The following is an 18234-nucleotide window of genomic DNA, read 5'->3' on the forward strand; positions in this document are numbered from 1 at the left end:
ATTGCACCAATTATCTCTCCTTTCTCCTAAAGTGTGCACTTGTTCCCTTCACTGAAATGACTGGTAAAGTAAATATATTGGAAACGCCCACTTTATAACAGAAGGTATAGTCCTCTGAGTAGAATGGTGGGAGACAAACAGTACATCCTCTCCCCTTCGCCCATCCTCCTCTTCTCTCTCCTCTTTTCTCCCCCTCTCCTCTTCTCCCCCTCTCCTCTTCTCCCCCTCTCCTCTTTCCTCTCCTCTCCTCTCCTCCCCCTCTCCTCTCCCCTCCCCCCCCCTCTGTCCTCTTCATAATTTTATCACTGACTTCTCACCAGTGATGTCATCATAACCAGTAACCTTTTCCTCTCTTGTCCCAGCCCAGCCTGACCCTGACATATAGCATCAGGCCTGTTGAGTTGACTTGGGTAACAGACCTCTAGCTTCTACATCACATCCCCCCTTCTCCTGCTCTAACATGAGACCTCATCAGAACTCATTCTGGGTGCTGGTACTGTTTATATTTAGGTGCTGGAACATTAATCCAATATTCTATAAGAGGTGAACTCAAGCAGTAGAAAGTTAGAGGTGATATTATAGGACACTATGTGAAACGTTGCTGCTCTGTCAGCAGTTTCCTGTGGAGTTTTTTTTTAACATATCAGTTTGCTGTAGTGTGTTCAACCACTGATCCTAGATAAGCTGCTAAGAAGTTTATCTCACATCAAAGACCTACTGAACTAATGAGAGAGAAGTCATATAGCCGAGCAGTATGTTCCACTCTTCAGTCCAAACTTTATGACAGTGACTTGTATATGTCAGTGGAGCCCCAGTTAGAGACAGACATGATATCTGCAGGGATATTGATGATCCTCTTCTGGAACACAGGTAAGATGCTGTTATACTGATATACACTTGTGACAGTTACTGAGATATGATTTGATATTGTAAGATATATTATAATTTGCAGGGTTAGTAAAATAACATGCAACTGGAAGCAGACAGTAAAAATGTGTCTCAAAGCAGGACAATGATGTGATCACCTGTAAATGTACTTTACTGTAGTCTAACTGTCCATCTGGGGACAGGCACTAATGTCAGTTAAGTTGTGATGGTGTCATGCATCTGACTGTTGTATATTCAGTGTGTCAATGATTGACTGTGTCTGTCTCTATGTAAATGAATGAGAGTATATATTATATATTATATTGGTGTTATGTTAGAGTAGGAGAAGGGAGGGGTGTAGATGCTAGAGGTCTATGAGCTGAGTCAAGATCAACAGGTCCAACACTATATGTCGAGAGAGAGAGAGAGAGAGAGAGAGAGAGAGATGGAAGAGAGAGGAGGGGTGGGGAGAGAGATTTGAGGAGGAGGAGAGAGAGAGAGGAGGGTAGGGAGAGAGGAGGGTAGGGGAGAGAGAAAGGGGAGAGGAGAGAGAAAGGGAGGGGAGAGAGAATCGAGTGGGGGGGAGATGGGAGGGGAGGGCATAGAGCAAGATAGGTGAGAGAGAAGGGGAGGGGAGAAAAAATGTTTGAGGAGAGGGGAGGGGAGAAAGGAGGTTAGGAGATGGGGAGGGGAGAGAGAAGGGTAGAGGAGAGAGAAGGGTAGGGGCGAGAGAAGGGTATAGGAGAGAGGAGGGTAGGGGAGAGAGAAGGGTATAGGAGAGAGAAGGATAAAGGAGAGAGGAGGGTAGGGATGAGAGGAGGGTATAGGAGAGAGGAGGGTAGGGTAGAGAGGAGGGTAGGGAAGAGAGTAGGATAGTGGAAATAGGAGGGTAGATGGGAAATGAGGGTAGGGGTGAGAGAGATATGTGGAGGAGAGAGGAGGGTAGGGGAGAGAGGAGAAGAGGGTTAGAGAAACAGGTAGAGGAGAGGGGAGGGTAGGGGACAGAGGGCAGGGGAGAGAGAAGGGGAGGAGAGAGAGGAGGGTAGGGGAGAGAGAAGGGTGGAGGAGAGAGGAGGATAGTGGAGAGATGAAGGTAGGGGAGAGAGAAAGGTAGAGGGGAGAGGAGGGTAGGAGAGAGGGAAGGGTAGAGAAAATAGGAGAGTAGGGGAGAGAGAAGGGTAGAGGATGGAGGGGGATAGAGGCTAAGGTAGGGAGAAGGGGAGGGTATGGGAGGGAGAAGGAGGGGAGAGGAGAGAGTAGAGTAGAGGAAAGAGCAAGGTAGGGGAGAGACGTAGAGGAGAGAGGAGGGGAGAGAGGATGGGAGGGGAGAGAGGATGGGAGGGGAGAGAGGTAGAGGAAAGAGGATGGGAGGGGATAGTGGAGGGTAGGGGAGAGAGAGGTGTAGAGAAGAGAGGAGGGTAGGGGAGAGGAGGGCAGGAGAGAAAGTAGGGTAGTGGAAATAGGAGGGTAGATAAGAGATGAGGATAGGGGTGAGAGAGATATGTGGAGGAGAGAGGAGGGTAGGGGAGAGAGGAGAAGAGGGTTAGAGAAAGAGGTAGAGGAGAGAGGAGGGTAGGGGGCAGAGGGTAGGGGCGAGAGAAGGGGAGGAGAGAGAGGAGGGTAGGGGAGAGTGGAGGGTAGGGGAGGGAGAAGAGGAGGGTAGGGGAGAGAAGGGTAGAGGAGAGAGGAGGGGAGGGGATAGAGGCTAAGGTAGAGAGAAGGGTAGAGGAGAGATGAGGGGAGAGAGGATTGTAGAGGAGAGAGGAGGGTAGAGGAGATTGGAGGGTTGGGGAGCGAGAGGAAGGTAGAGGAGAGAGGAGGGGAGGGGAGAGAGAAGAGAGGAGGGTAGTGGAGAGAGGAAGGTAGAAGAGAGGAGGGTAGTGGAGAGAGAGGGAGGTGGAGGAGAGAGGAGGGGAGAGGAGGGAAGGGGAGGAGAGGAAGGTAGAGGAGAGAGGAGGGGAGGGGAGAGAGGAGAGAGCAGGGCAGTGGAGATAGAATGGGAGGTGAGAAACGAGGGTAGGGGCGAGAGATTTGAGAAGGAGAAAGCAGGGTAGGGATGAGGAGGATAGGGATTAGAGAAGGGTAGAGGAGAGAGGAGGGTAGGGGATGGAGGGTAGAGTAGAGAGAAGGGGAGGGGAGAAAGGACGGAATGGGAGAGAGGAGGGTGGAGGAGAGAGGGGGAATGTGTTTACACATGGGTGTTGTTGCACCATACCAATGATAAGTCTTTCTTCCCCATCACATCATGAAAGGTCATGTTGATGTTCATTTAACCTCTGTCTCATCCCTTTCTCCTTTGTTTCTCTCTATCTCTTTCTCTATCTTTCTCCTCTGTCTCTCTCTTTCTCCTCAGATCTCCAGGCTCAAAGCGTCAGTCCACCAGGTAGGTAGAGTATAAATCTACAGTGATTATAGCACTTCAATATTAGTCAACTTTATTATCCCACATGGAGAAAGTCATGTGTCCATACAAACCATTCTAAACCCAATAACAAGTAGTGTTTTATGGAACTACTAATACTTGTCATATTATATATTATATTGGTCTCATGTTAGAGTAGGAGAAGGGGGGTGTAGAGGATAGAGGTCTGTTACCCAAGTCAACAGGTCTGATGCTGTCTGACAGGAAGAGAGGGAGAGGAGCAGAGAGAGAGGAAGGAGAGAGACGAGGGGACAGAGGACGGGAGGAGAGATAGAGTGGAGGGGAGGAGAGAGAAGGAGATGTCAACAAGATGGGGCTGACAGACTAACATGCAGTCAACTGAATAACTTTTCATTACCGACTTCTCACCAGTGATGTCATCATAACCAGTAACCTTTTCCACTCTTGGTCCGGCTCAGCTTGACCCTGACCTCTGAAATGAATGATTTAAAAAACTGACAAAAGCAAATTAATTAAATTAGATTTAAACTCCTCTGCAAAGAGAGTTACGCATTTGCATTGAAGGGGAATGTACACTACATGACCAAAAGTATGTGGACTCCTGCTCATCTAACATCTCATTCCAAAATCATGGGTCTTAATATGGAGTTGGTCCCCCCTTTGCTGCTATAACAGCCTCCACTCTTCTGGGAAGGCTTTCCACTAGATGTTGGAACATTGCTGTGGGAACTTGCTTCCATTCAGCCACAACAGCATTAGTGAGGTTGGGTGATTAGGCCTGGCTCACAGTCAGCGTTTCAATTAATCTCTAAAGGTATTCAATGGGTTTTAGGTCAGGGCTCTGTGCAGACCAGTAAAGTTCTAGCACATCGATCTCAACAAACTATTTCTGTATGGACCTCGCTTTGTGTACAGGGGGCATTGTCATGCTGAAACAGGACAGGGCCTTCCCCAAACTGTTACCACAAAGTTGGAAGCACAGAATAGTCTAGAATGTCATTGTATGGTGTAGTGATTAGATTTCCCTTCAATGGAACTAAGGGGCCTAACCCGATCCATTAAAAACAACCCCAGACCATTATTCCTCTTCCACCAAACTTTACAGTTGGCACTCTGCATTGGGGCAGGTAGCATTCTCCTGGCATCTGCCAAACCCAGGTTTGTGGTTCGGACTGCCAGATGGTGAAACGTGATTCATCACTCCAGAGAACGCGTTTCCACTCCAGCCGACACTTGGCATTGCGCATGGTGATCTGAGGCTTGTGTGCCGCTGCTCTGCCATAGAAACCCATTTCATGAAGCTCCAGACAAACAGTTCTTGTGCTGAAGTTGCTTCCAGAGGAAGTGTGGAACTCGGTAGTGAGTGTTGCAACCGAGGAAAGATGATTTTTACACGCGATGCACTTCAGCACTCGCGGTCCCATTCTGTGAGCTTGTGTGAGCTATGACTTCCTGGCTAAGCCACTGCTGCTCCTAGACATATCCACTTCACAATAACAGCCCTTACAGTTGACCGGGGCAGCTAAAGCAGGGTACAAATGATGAACTGACTTGTTGGAAAGGTAGCATCCTATGATGGTGCCATGTTGATTGTCACTGAGTTCTTCAGTAAGGCCATTCTACAGTCAATGTTTGTCTATGGAGATTGCATGGCGGTGTGCTCAATTTTATTCACAGGTCAGGAACAGGTGTGGCTGAAATAGCCAAATCCACTCATTTGAAGGGGTGTCCACATACTTTTGTATATACTGTAAGGTGTAGCTGGGTCGGCCCGTCCTCCTCCACCAACCCAACACATCCCACTCAGCTTTAGGATCTTAGTGAAACATTCATTATTGGTTTCAGGAGTGTTAGGTCAAGGCCAGAGTGACAACCCACAGGACAGCAGACCACCAGGACAGGACTGAACAACCCAGCAGCTATTGAAGACATGAAGTGGTCATGTTTTTAATACAGACTCCTTTTGTCGTACAGTATTCCATATAAGGCATCCTGACCTCATGAAAGTTGACCAGTAAATCAAATCCAGTGATACATAACGAGACATTTCTGCCATCCATTGTGACATTGTTGGAGGATAACCAACCTTCTAATTAATGATAATGCATTTCTCAGCCTCTATAAATGGTTGGTTACATAGTTTCTTCTGATAACAGTCTCTGGTATCAACATTTCCAAGCCAACAAATACAGGGAGCATCTGTAGACATGCTGAGATAAGACCATAACATACGCAACTATGCAAATATGTGGGGGGGGGGGGGTCTCTTTTAATCAACCACAAGGCTACCTTGGGGGAAGGGAGGGAGTAATGGTAAGAACCAGAGAGAGGGGAGGGAAGGGGGAGGATAAGATGGAGGAGGGGGGAGAGAGAAAATATCATTGTACCACTGACTTCTCACCAGTGATGTCATCATAACCAGTAACCTTTTCCTCTCTTGTCCCAGTCCAGCCTGACCCTGACATATAGCATCAGACCTGTTGAATTGACTTGGGTAACAGACCTCTAGCTTCTACACCACATCCCCCCTTCTCCTGCTCTAACATGAGACCTCATCAGTACTCATTTTGGGTGCTGGTACTGTTTATATTTAGGTGCTGGAACATTAAGCCAATATTCTATAAGAGGTGAACTCAAGCAGTAGACAGTTAGAGGTGATATTATAGGACACTATGTGAAACGTTGCTGTTCTGTCAGCAGTTTCCTGTGGAGTTTTTTTAACAGATCAGTTTGCTGTAGTGTGTTCAACCACTGATCCAAGATAAGTTGCTAAGAGAGATAAGGGGAGGGAGAGAGGAGGGTAGAGGAGAGAGGAGAACAGATGAGTGAGGAGTGTTGGGGAGAGAGGAGGGTAGAGGAGAGAGGAGGGTATAGGAGAGAGGAGTGTAGAGGAGAGAGGAGTGTAGAGGAGAGAGGAGGGTAGAGGAGAGAGGAGTGTAGAGGAGAGAGGAGGGTAGAGGAGAGAGGAGGGTAGAGGAGAGAGAAGGACAGAGGAGAGAGGAGTGTTGGGGAGAGAGGAGGGCAGAGGAGGGTGGAGGAGAGAGGAGTGTTGGGGAGAGAGGAGGGCAGAGGAGAGAGGAGTGTAGGGGAGAGAGGAGTGTTGGGGAGAGAGGAGGGCAGAGGAGAGAGGAGGGTAGAGGAGAGACATATTTGTGGAGGAGAGAGAAATATTAAAGGAAGGGAGATATATTTTAATAACTGACTTCTCACCAGTGATATCATCCTAACCAGTAATCGTTTCTGCTGTTGGCCCAGCTCAGCTTGACTTCTGACCTCTGGAACTGAACTATAGAGAAAAAAAAGAAAAGCTGATCTATTAAACTAGATATACTGTAAACTCATCTGCAAATAGATGTTCACATGGAAGTGGAATGTGTGTACACATGGGTGTTGTTACACCATACCAGCGATAAGTCTATCTTCCCCATCACATCATGAAAGGTCATGTTGATGTTCATTTCTCGTCTCTCCCCAACAATCACAAACAGTTAACATTAAAAACACAAAAGTTTCAAAAGAGAAAGTATATTAAAAATAACATATATTAACTATATACAAAAATGAAACACTCCACTAGGGCCTCTGAGCCAGCTGGCTCCACTAGGGCCCTCTCAGCCAGCTGGCTCCACTAGGGCCCTCTCAGCCAGCCCGCTCCACTAGGGCCCTCTCAGCCAGCCCGCTCCACTAGGGCCCTCTCAGCCAGCTGGCTCCACTAGGGCCCTCTCAGCCAGCTGGCTCAACTAGGGCCCTCTCACCCAGCCCGCTCCACTAGGGCCCTCTCACCCAGCCCGCTCCACTAGGGCCCTCTCACCCAGCCCGCTCCACTAGGGCCCTCTCAGCCAGCCCGCTCTACTAGGGCCCTCTCAGCCAGCCCGCTCCACTAGGGCCCTCTCAGCCAGCCCGCTCCACTAGGGCCCTCTCAGCCAGCCCGCTCCACTAGGGCCCTCTCAGCCAGCTGGCTCCACTAGGGCCCTCTCAGCCAGCTGGCTCCACTAGGGCCCTCTCAGCCAGCCCGCTCCACTAGGGCCCTCTCAGCCAGCCCGCTCCACTACGGCCCTCTCAGCCAGCTGGCTCCACTAAGGCCCTCTCAGCCAGGCCGCTCCACTAGGGCCCTCTCAGCCAGCTGGCTCAACTAGGGCCCTCTCAGCCAGCTGGCTCCACTAGGGCCCTCTCACCCAGCCCGCTCCACTAGGGCCCTCTCAGCCAGCCCGCTCCACTAGGGCCCTCTCAGCCAGCTGGCTCCACTAGGGCCCTCTCAGCCAGCTGGCTCCACTAGGGCCCTCTCAGCCAGCCCGCTCCACTAGGGCCCTCTCACCCAGCCCGCTCCACTAGGGCCCTCTCAGCCAGCTGGCTCCACTAAGGCCCTCTCAGCCAGCCCGCTCCACTAGGGCCCTCTCAGCCAGCTGGCTCAACTAGGGCTCTCTCAGCCAGCTGGCTCCACTAGGGCCCTCTCACCCAGCCCGCTCCACTAGGGCCCTCTCAGCCAGCCCGCTCCACTAGGGCCCTCTCAGCCAGCTGGCTCCACTAGGGCCCTCTCAGCCAGCTGGCTCCACTAGGGCCCTCTCAGCCAGCTGGCTCCACTAGGGCCCTCTCAGCCAGCCCGCTCCACTAGGGCCCTCTCATCCAGCCCGCTCCACTAGGGCCCTCTCAGCCAGCTGGCTCCACTAAGGCCCTCTCAGCCAGCCCGCTCCACTAGGGCCCTCTCAGCCAGCCCGCTCCACTAGGGCCCTCTCAGCCAGCTCCAAAAATGTGGGATGTATTCCAGCAAAGCCACTACACAACACAATACTAAACAATGAATTAAATGCAATATACCACTGCTACACCTGGCTATCAGCGGAGCCTTGTCTGGCAGCGAAACAGTTCATTCAGCCTCATTTACTGCCTTATAGAAACAAATAGCTGATATGGCTGACTTGCTTAAACAAATGTGGTTTCTACTGACAATTGAGATGTACAAATTATGTATTGTGCAGATGATTACGGGTCTCGTCCCGTGTTGTATCATTGTGCGCGTGTGTTTTCGGGTCTCGTCCCGTGTATTTATTCGAGGGACTCTTCGCTCTTTTGTTTGGGTCTCAACCCTGTGTTTTGTGTACGTTTTTGTTTGGTCTTCGTTCCCGTGCCTTTACATTGCATGCTGTAATTTGGGTATCATAAAAAACCCTATTATGCATTCCTGCGCTTCTCTCCCACCCCTTCTACCAATGTGACAGTGGGCAAATGTTGTCATCAAAGTCTGGCATTCTCTGTGTTTATGGTGCTTTCAAGACAGCTGAAAACTCTGAAAAAACAAGGTCGAATCATGATTACGTCAGGCCGATGCTCTAGAAAGAGGCCCGAATACCAGACTTACAATTCCGAGTTGGATGACCATTCAAAACGTATTTTCCCAGTCGGAGCTCGTTTCTTCCCAGTTCTGAGTTAACAGTTTTTTTTGAGGGCAGCAAAAATCATGCTGGATTGACAGCATGGCCAAGGCAGAGACCCTTAACTTCTCAGGGCTGCGTGCTACCGTCCCACCCACGGTTCACACTATTCAACAGCCAGTGAAAATTCAGAGCGCCAAATTCAAAACAACAAAATGTCATAATTCTAAGTTCTCACATATACAACTATTTTACACCATTTTAAAGATAAACCTCTCCTTAATCCAACCACATTGTCCGATTTCAAAAAGGCTTTACGGCGAAAGCATAAAGTTAGATTATGTTAGGAGAGCAACAACACAAGAAAAACCACACAGCCATTTTCCAAGCAGGAGAGGGGTCACAAAAACCAGAAATTCAGCTAAAATTAAGCACTAACCTTTGACGATCTTCATCCGATGACACTCCTAGGACTCAATGTTAGACAATACATGTATGTTTTGTTCGATAAAGTTCAAATTTATATCCAAAAACAGCATTTTACATTGGCGCGTGATGTTCAGAAAATATTTTGCCTCCAATACTGCCGGTGAATCAGCACAACAATTTACAAAAATACTCATCATAAACATTGATAAAATATTAAACTGTTATTCAAAGAATTCTAGATGAACATCTCCTTTATGCTAAAGCTGTGACAGATTTCAAAAAAGCTTCAAGAGGAAAGCACACTTTGCAATAATCTGAGTACTGAGCTCAGAAAAATACACTAGGCAATACAGATACCCGCCATTTTGGAGTCATCTAAAATCATAAATAGCATTAGAAATATTCACTTACCTTTGATGATCTTCACCAGAAGGCACTTCCAAGAATCCCAGGTCCACAATAAATGTTGTTTTGTTCGATAAAGTCCATAATTTATGTCCAAATACCTCCTTGTTGTTTGCACGTTCAGTGAGCTACTCCAATTGTAGGAAGTGCACCCAAAATTTCACGACGAAAAGTCAAAAAAAGTTATATTTACATTCGTTGAAACATGTCAAACGTTGTATAGCATCAATCTTTAGGGCCTTTTTAACATAAAACTTCAATAATATTCCAACCGGACGATTCCAATGTCTTGAAAAACGTTATGGAACACAGCTACCTCATCACGTTAATGCGCACCACAAAACTCATGTCATTTTCTGAGTCACCAACTTCCCGGCCTTCTTGTTCACTCTGTGTTCACCGCAAAAGCCTGAAACTAGGTTCTAAAGACTGTTGACATCTAGTGGAAGCCTTAGGAAGTGCAAAATGAACCCTAAGTCACTGTGTGTTAGATAGGCAATGACTTGAAGACTTGAGACTACAAGCATCAGATTTCCCACTTCCTGGTTGAATTTTTCTCAGGTTTTTGCCTGCCATATGAGTTCTGTTATACTCACAGACACCATTCAAACAGTTTTAGAAAGTTTAGAGTGTTTTCTATCCAAATCTACTAATTATATGCATAATCTCGTTTCTGGGCAAGAGTAGTAACCAGTTTAAATTGGGTACGTTTTTATCCAGCCGTGCAAATACTGCCCCCTAGCCCCAACAGGTTAAAGAAAAAATCTTTGTCCAAACGAGGTGAGTAATCGCTGTCCTGATATACAGAAGCTCTTTTCGGTCATAAGAGACGGTGGCAGAAATGTTATATACAAAATAAGTTACAAATAACGCGAAAAAAAAAATTGGTTAGGAGCCCGTAAAAAGGCAGCCATTTCCTCCGGCGCCATTCCTGGGATATAGCAGTTCAATATTAGTCAACTTTATTATCCCACATGGAGAAATTCATGTGTCTATACAAACCATTCTAAACCCCAATCACAAGTAGTGTTTTATGGAACTACTAATACTTGTCAACCACAAAGCATTACTGCTGTTAGAATAACAGAATCACTGTCATCATCTGTCCTCACCACTGTGTTTTCCTCTCTGCTGTTTACAGCTGAACTCTCAGTCAGACTGGTGAATGGGACCACTTCCTGTTCTGGGACAGTGGAAGTCTTCTACAGAGGAGAGTGGTTGGGTCTATGTTCTAGGTGGTGGGGCATGATGAGAGAGGTTAAGGTTGTGTGTAGAGAGCTGGACTGTGGGAATCCTGTAGCTGAATCTAGAGGACTTCTGTTTGAAGATGGAAGAAGAAGAGTCACACTAAGTAGTTGCTATGGAGATGAGTCTTCTATAAGACAGTGTGTGATCATAGGAAGAGAGCCGAGTGTCTGTAATGGGGGATATTATCATCATGTGATCTGTTCAGGTAAGAGACTGGTCATATTCAGAGATTAATTTATACATTTTACAGTATTACCGTGTATCATGTTTTATGTGTTTTTATTTCATTTAAATAGAGGGAGAGATGTCAGATGTATTTAAACATTATATTTGTGTTTGTCATATTGGTTTATGGGAGATGTTCATGGGCAGATCATTACAGTTCAGATGGTACTGAAGTGAAGCTTCCTGATGGATGTCCAGCTGTTTATTTTCTATAAAGTGAAGTGAACTTATTCCTGTCTCCTAATTGCATTATTCCCAACCCTATTCTGAGTGACTAAGAACCCATTTCTACCTCTTACAGTATCAAATATAGCAAACTACAATATGTTATTCAACATTAGTGTCTAGTCTATGAACGTGTCATCAACAAAACTGATTGAATGTTCAACCAAGTCTTTTTCTCCAGAGTCTGTGCGGCTTGTGGATGGAGCTGGTCTCTGCTCTGGGAGAGTGGAGGTGAAGTCCAATCAGTCCTGGGTCTCAGTGTGTGAAGCTGACTTTGACCGGCAGGATGCAGAGGTAGTCTGTGGGGAGCTTGGCTGTGAGGCTCCTGCAGCTCTACAGACCTGGGATAAAGAGTTCCAGTGTAAAGGCAAAGAGTCCCTTCTCCTGGACTGTGACACCTCAGACAGAGAAAACAACACCTGTCTACCTGGTAATGCTGTTGGACTCACCTGCTCAGGTAAGAAACAGTTTGTCACTCAATCAACATTGTTTCTCACCTGGAGTAAAGAATATGAGAGACAATATAGGTGTGTTTTAGTGAGAAAATAGTAAGATTACTGTCTCTCTCTTTTCTTTTCTCAGAGCCTGATGATGTGAGGCTGGTGGGAGGAGGCAGTCGCTGTGCTGGTAGAGTGGAGAGGAACGACCAGGGAGAGTGGAGGACTGTGGGAGCTGTGGAGTGGGACAGGGCCAGTACACGTGTCGCTGCAGTAGTGTGTAGACAGCTGGGTTGTGGCTCCACTGTTTCAGTACTACCTGGAAGCACCACTAGAGTGTTTGGAGTTATCTGTAATGGGTCTGAGCCTGCACTGAGGGAGTGTGGGAGAACCTTTGCTCTCAGTTCTGGATTCACAGTGATCTGCTCAGGTAATAACAAGATATACTGTGGTGGTTTCGGCGCCAAGATCTTTGTAAGGCGGTTTACACAAACACACACCACCAGTCCAAGTGAAGGGTTAAACCGGTTTATTACTATCAGGCTTCGGCAACGTTCCTGATATACAAAAACTCAACCCTCGTTGAAATCTTAATTTCCTTTCTTCTTAAAACTCCAGAGCCCATTTGAATACTCTTTTTCCACTGTTGCATATTTGGTTTCGCCGGCAATCAACTTACGGCTAATGTACAGCACAGGATGTTCCTCTCCATCAACTTCCTGCGAGAGTACAGCTCCAATTCCAATGTCTGATGCATCTGTCTGTACAATCAGAGGTTTCGAGAAATCCGGCAAATACGACATAGGGGCAGTGCACATGGCTGTTTTCAGGTTCTGAAATGCCTCTTCAGCCGGGTGGCAGGTTGGGCCTTACCGTTCAGGTCAAACAGGAGTCCTGAAATGATGCATAACCCTGGATGAAAAGTCTAATAACCGTTTATTCCCAGGAAAGCCCGTACCTGTTATTTACTGGTCGAGGCCAATTCTGGATCGCAGTGACCGTCTTCACTTTTTTTCTTTTTATTTCACCTTTATTTAACCAGGTAGGCCAGTTGAGTTCTCATTTACAACTGCGACCTGGCCAAGATAAAGCAAAGCAGTGCGACACAAACAACAACAGAGCTACACATGAATAATAAGGGGATGAGGTAGTCGGTGTGCTATTTAGAGATTGGCTGTGTACAGGTACAGTGATCGGTAAGCTGAAGGAAAGGTGGCCAAAGAAAGTGTTGGCTTTGGGGATGACCAGTGCAATATACCTGCTGGAGTGCGTGCTACGGGTGGGTGTTGTTATGGTGACCAGTGAGCTGAGATAAGGCGGGTCTTTGCCTAGTAAAGACTTATAGATGACCTGGAGCCAGTGGGTTTGGCGACGGATATGTAGTGAGGGCCAGCCAACGAGAGCATAGAGGTCGCAGTGGTGGGTAGTATATGGGGCTTTGGTGATAAAATGGATGCCACGGTGATAGACTACATCCAGTTTGCTGAGTAGAGTATTGGGGGCTATTTTGTAAATGACATTGCCGAAGTCAAGGATCGGTAAGATAGTCCGTTTTACGGGGGTATGTTTGGCAGCTTGAGTGAAGGAGGCTTTGTTGCGAAATAGGAAGCCGATTCTAGATTTCATTTTGGATTGGAGATGCTTAATGTGAGTCTGGAAGGACAGTTTACAGTCTAACCAGACACCTAGGTATTTGTAGTTGTCCACATATTCTAGGTCCGAACCGTCTTGAGTAGTGATGCTAGTCAGGCAGGAGGGTGCAGGCAGCAATCGGTTGAAGAGCATGCACTTAGTTTTACTAGCATTTAAAAGCAGTTGGAGGCCACGGAAGGAGTGTTATATGGCGTTGAAGCTCGTTTGGAGGTTTGTTAGCACAATGTCCAAAGAAGGGCCAGATGTATACAGAATGGTGTCGTCTGCGTAGAGGTGGATCAGAGAATCACCAGCAGCAAGAGCAACATCATTGATATATACAGAGAAAAGAGTCAGCCTGAGAATTGAACCCTGTGGCACCCCCATAGAGACTGTCCAGACAACAGGCCCCCCGATCTGACACACTGAACTCTGAGAAGTAGTTGGTGAACCAGGCGAAGCAGTCATTTGAGAAGCCAAGGCTATTGAGTCTGCCGATAAGAATGCGGTGATTGACAGCGTCGAAAGCCTTGTCCAGGTCGATGAAGACGGCTGCACAGTATTGTCTTTTATCAATGGCGGTTATGATATTGTTTAGGACCTTGAGCGTGGCTGGGGTGCACCCATGACCAGCTCGGAAACCAGATTGCATAGTGGAGAAGGAACAGTGGGATTCGAAATGGTCTGTGATCTGTTTATTAACTTGGCTTTCGAAAATTTTAGAAAGGCAGGGCAGGATGGATATAGGTCTATAAGAGTTTGGGTCTAGAGTGTCACCCCCTTTGAAGAGGGGGATGACTGCGGAAGCTTTTCAATCTTTGGGGATCTCAGATGATTCGAAAGAGAGATTGGATAGGCTAGTAATAGGGGTTGAAACAATTTTGGCAGATAATTTTAGAAAGAGAGGTTCCAGATTATCTAGCCCAGCTTATTTGTAGTGATCCAGATTTTGCAGTTCTTTCAGAACATAAACTCTGAATTTGGGTGAAGGAGAAATGGTGGGGGGTTGGGCAAGTGGCTGCAGGGGGTGCTGACATGTTGGCGAGGGTAGGGGTAGCCAGGTGGAAAGCATGGCCAGCCGTGGAAAAATGCTTATTGAAATTATCGATTATCGTAGATTTATCGGTGGTGACAGTGTTTCCTATCCTCAGTGCAGTGGGCAGCTGGGAGGAGGTGCTCTTATTCTCCATGGACTTTACAGTGTCCCAAATTTTGGGGGAATTAGTGCACAGGAAGCAAATTTCTGTTTGAGAAAGCTAGACTTAGCTTTCCTAACTGACTGTGTATATTGGTTCCTGACATCCCTGAAAAGTGGCATGTCGCGGGGGATATTCGATGCTAATGCAGAACGCCACAGGATGTTTTGGTGCTGGTCAATGCCAGTCAAATCTGGGGTGAACCAAGGGTTATATCTGTTCTTAGTTCTACATTTTTTTGAATGGGGCATGTTTATTTAAGATGGAGAGGAAAGCACTTTTGAAGAGCAACAAGGCATCCTCTACTGAAAGAATGAGGTCAATATCCTTTTGATTTGAAGCAATTGACAATAATCTTTCATCACCTTGGACATGAACACCGTATCTTGGTCCGTTAGGATCTCTCGGGGTAAACCTACCCTGGAAAACATCTGTAGCAGCTCTCTGGCGATGCTCTTGGTGTTAGCACTACGCAGGGGAATAGCCTCGGGATACCTGGTGGCATAATCCACTACGACCAGTATATGTTGAAAACCCTTTGCAGACCGTGGTAATTGTCCAATTAAATCCATAGCAATTATATTGAATGGTGTGTCTATCACTGGCAATGGGATTAAGGGATTTCATAAATCAGGGAGGGGTGAGGTTCTCTGACAGTCAGGACACCCCTGACAATACCTTACCACATCCGCATACACCCCCAGTCAGACGAAGGTTCAGCGTTGTCCTCCGAAACTGGGTTGGGACCAACAGCTGCTTCACAGTGACATCATTGGACTTTGTGACCTGGTATAAGGTGGGGGGGGGGGGGGGGGGGGGAATGGTGAGTACATTAGCAGGATTTACAGGTACACAATCTATTACCTTGACATAGTGTGGGGTCTTTCAGCTGAGCAGTACCAAACCTTCCCCTATATGGTGTTAACTCAAAAGGAAAAATCTCATTGGCATAAAAATTCTGGCCCCTCGCCCTGCACTTCCTGTTCCTTCCACCATTTCTTGCCCATTTACCCCAAATGGGTTTCCTGCCTCTTCGTCGTTTCATTCCCCTTCTTCTCCCAAGAGAACTCGAGCGTCGGCTATGGAGTCAGGCAGGTAAGTACCAACTTGTACATTTTCCTTTCATAGGTCAGGGAGTACTTTGGTAGCGGTTTCATTTTATTTTCACTGGACAATGTACCTGGCATGCCCTATTACTGGCACAGCCATCTCCTTTGTCCTGTATTCCTTTCCACAATTTTTGAAAATATGGACAGTCGCGACCCAGTAGCACGGGATATATATATAATGTCACAAAAACCCAGAAGACAGCTAAATGCAGCACTAACCTTTGATGATCTTCATCAGATGACACACCTAGGACATTATGTTATACAATACATGCATGTTTTGTTCAATCAAGTTCATATTTATATAAAAAAAACAGCTTTTTACATTAGCATGTGACGTTCAGAACTAGCATACCCCCCGCAAACTTCCGGGGAATTTGCTAACAATTTACTAAATTACTCACGATAAACGTTCACAAAAAGCATAACAATTATTTTAAGAATTATAGATACAGAACTCCTCTATGCACTCGATATGTCCGATTTTGAAATAGCTTTTTGGTGAAAGCACATTTTGCAATATTCTAAGTACATAGCCCAGCCATCACGGGCTAGCTATTTAGACACCCGGCAAGTTTAGCACTCACCAATATCAGATTTACTATTATAAAAGTTTGATTACCTTTTGTTGTCTTCATCAGAATGCACTCCCAGGACTGCTACTTCAATAACAAATGTCGGTTTGGTCCAAAATAATCCATCGTTATATCCGAATAGCGGCGTTTTGTTCGTGCGTCCCAGACACTATCTGAAAGGGTAAATAAGGGTCGTGCGCATGGCGCAATTCGTGACAAAAAAAATCAAAATATTCCATTACCGTACTTCGAAGCATGTCAACCGCTGTTTAAAATCAATTTTTATGCAATTTATCTCGTAAAAAAAGCGATAATATTCCGACCGGGAATCTCCTTTTCGGCAAACAGAGGAAAAATCACAAAGACGGGGGCGGCCAGGTCACGCGCCTAAGCCCACAGTCCCTTGATCGGCCACTTGAGAAAGGCGATAATGTGTTTCAGCCTGGGGCTGGGATGACGACATTCTGTTTTTTCCCGGGCTCTGAGCGCCCATGGAAGACGTAGGAAGTGTCACGTTAGAGCAGAGATCCTTAGTAAAAGATAGAGATGGCAAAGAAGTTCAAGAAATGGTCAGACAGGCCACTTCCTGTAAAGGAATCTCTCAGGTTTTGACCTGCCATTTGAGTTCTGTTATACTCACAGACACCATTCAAACAGTTTTAGAAACTTTGGAGTGTTTTCTATCCAAAGCCAATAATTATATGCATATTCTAGTTACTGGGCAGGAGTAGTAACCAGATTAAATTGGGTACGTTTTTTATCCAGCCGTGAAAATACTGCCCCCTAGCCATAACAGGTTAAGGAAAGCCTCAACCTCATCATCCGGTGTCATTTTCTGCAGATACCGAGTGGCCACGATGGGTAGACCAGCGGTCTGTTGAGTAATTTTCACTGCAGTGATTTCATCAGTTAACTTTGTATGTCCATATTCATCTGCAGTTGACACTTCTTTCGTTCCTCCAATAACAAGTGATTGGTTTCCGCTTGCTGCCCATTGGCTTCTTGTTGCATGTTACTGGAAGTGACTAATTGCTTCAACAGATCTTCCATTGTAGTCTGTCCTTTAAAACCTCCTTCTTCACCGTATGCTTTGTCTTCTCCAATAACCTCCTACTCCTTTACCTGCCAGGGTCAAAGAAAAAAAAAACAGGGCGCAGTTAAGTAGAGGCCCTGATTGGTTTCACCTGTCTGCAGTTTGGCTCTGATTACACCTGGAGACAGGTGTGGCTGTTCTGCTGCAGTCTAGAAGTACTTCCCTGAGCTGTCCATAGTCCTGCCTCAGGAGAATACTTTACAGTGCTGTCCGTAGTCCTGCCTCTGGAGAATACTTTACAGTGTTGTCCGTGGTCCTGCCTCTGGAGAATACTTTACAGTGTTGTCCGTGGTCCTCCCTCTGGAGAATACTTTACAGTGTTGTCCGTGGTCCTCCCTCTGGAGAATACTTTACAGTGTTGTCCGTGGTCCTGGCAGCCAAAAAACTAAGAAACCTCGCAGGCACATAATGTCCATCCACCACAAAACCCCTGAAACCGCTACAATACAAAAGTATGCGGACACCCCTTCAAATGAGTACATTCTGCTATTTTATCACACCCATTGCTGACAGAGCACACAGCCATACAATGTCCATAGACAAAGATTGGCAGAATAATGGCCTTACTGAAGAGCTCAGTGACTTTCAACGTGGCACTGTCATAGGATGCCACCTTTCCAACAAGTCAGTTGATCAATTTCCTGCCGTGCTAGAGCTGCCCCGGTCAACTGTAAGTCCTGTGATTGTGAAGTGGAAACGTCTAGGAGCTACAACGGCTCAGCGGTAGGCCACATAATCGCACAGAACGGGACAGCCGAGTGCTGAAGAGCGTAGAGCGTAAGAATTCTTTGTCCTCGGTTGCAACACTCACTACAGACACACTTTTGGCTATGTAGTGTATTATAATTATATTCAACTGATTTCCTTCATTCATACAACTTCCTATCCACCTCTGTTTAGTTTGTCTGCTTTTCAAAATAGATCACTCAGTCAAGTAGGAATCAAAGACAACTTCAATATCCCAGAATGCTTTTGTATTTGAATGTTATCTCAGTGAACGTCTCTACTCACTACCACTGTCACATGTCATGTTATTGTCAT

The 18234-nt window shown here is 46.5% G+C and overlaps 1 non-coding gene across 1 annotated transcript; it reads left to right on the forward strand.

The window, feature by feature from the left end:
• The first annotated feature begins 782 nt into the window (after positions 1–782).
• Positions 783–10900, forward strand: LOC123744217 (uncharacterized). Its single transcript, XR_014391982.1, has 3 exons — positions 783–870; positions 3221–3250; positions 10595–10900. It is a non-coding gene; the product is annotated as an uncharacterized LOC123744217 (transcript).
• The last annotated feature ends 7334 nt before the right edge of the window (positions 10901–18234 follow it).

The sequence above is a fragment of the Salmo salar genome, chromosome 04, assembly GCF_965601325.2.
Source record: "Salmo salar chromosome 04, fSalSal1, whole genome shotgun sequence".
Taxonomy (NCBI): Eukaryota; Metazoa; Chordata; class Actinopteri; order Salmoniformes; family Salmonidae; genus Salmo; species Salmo salar.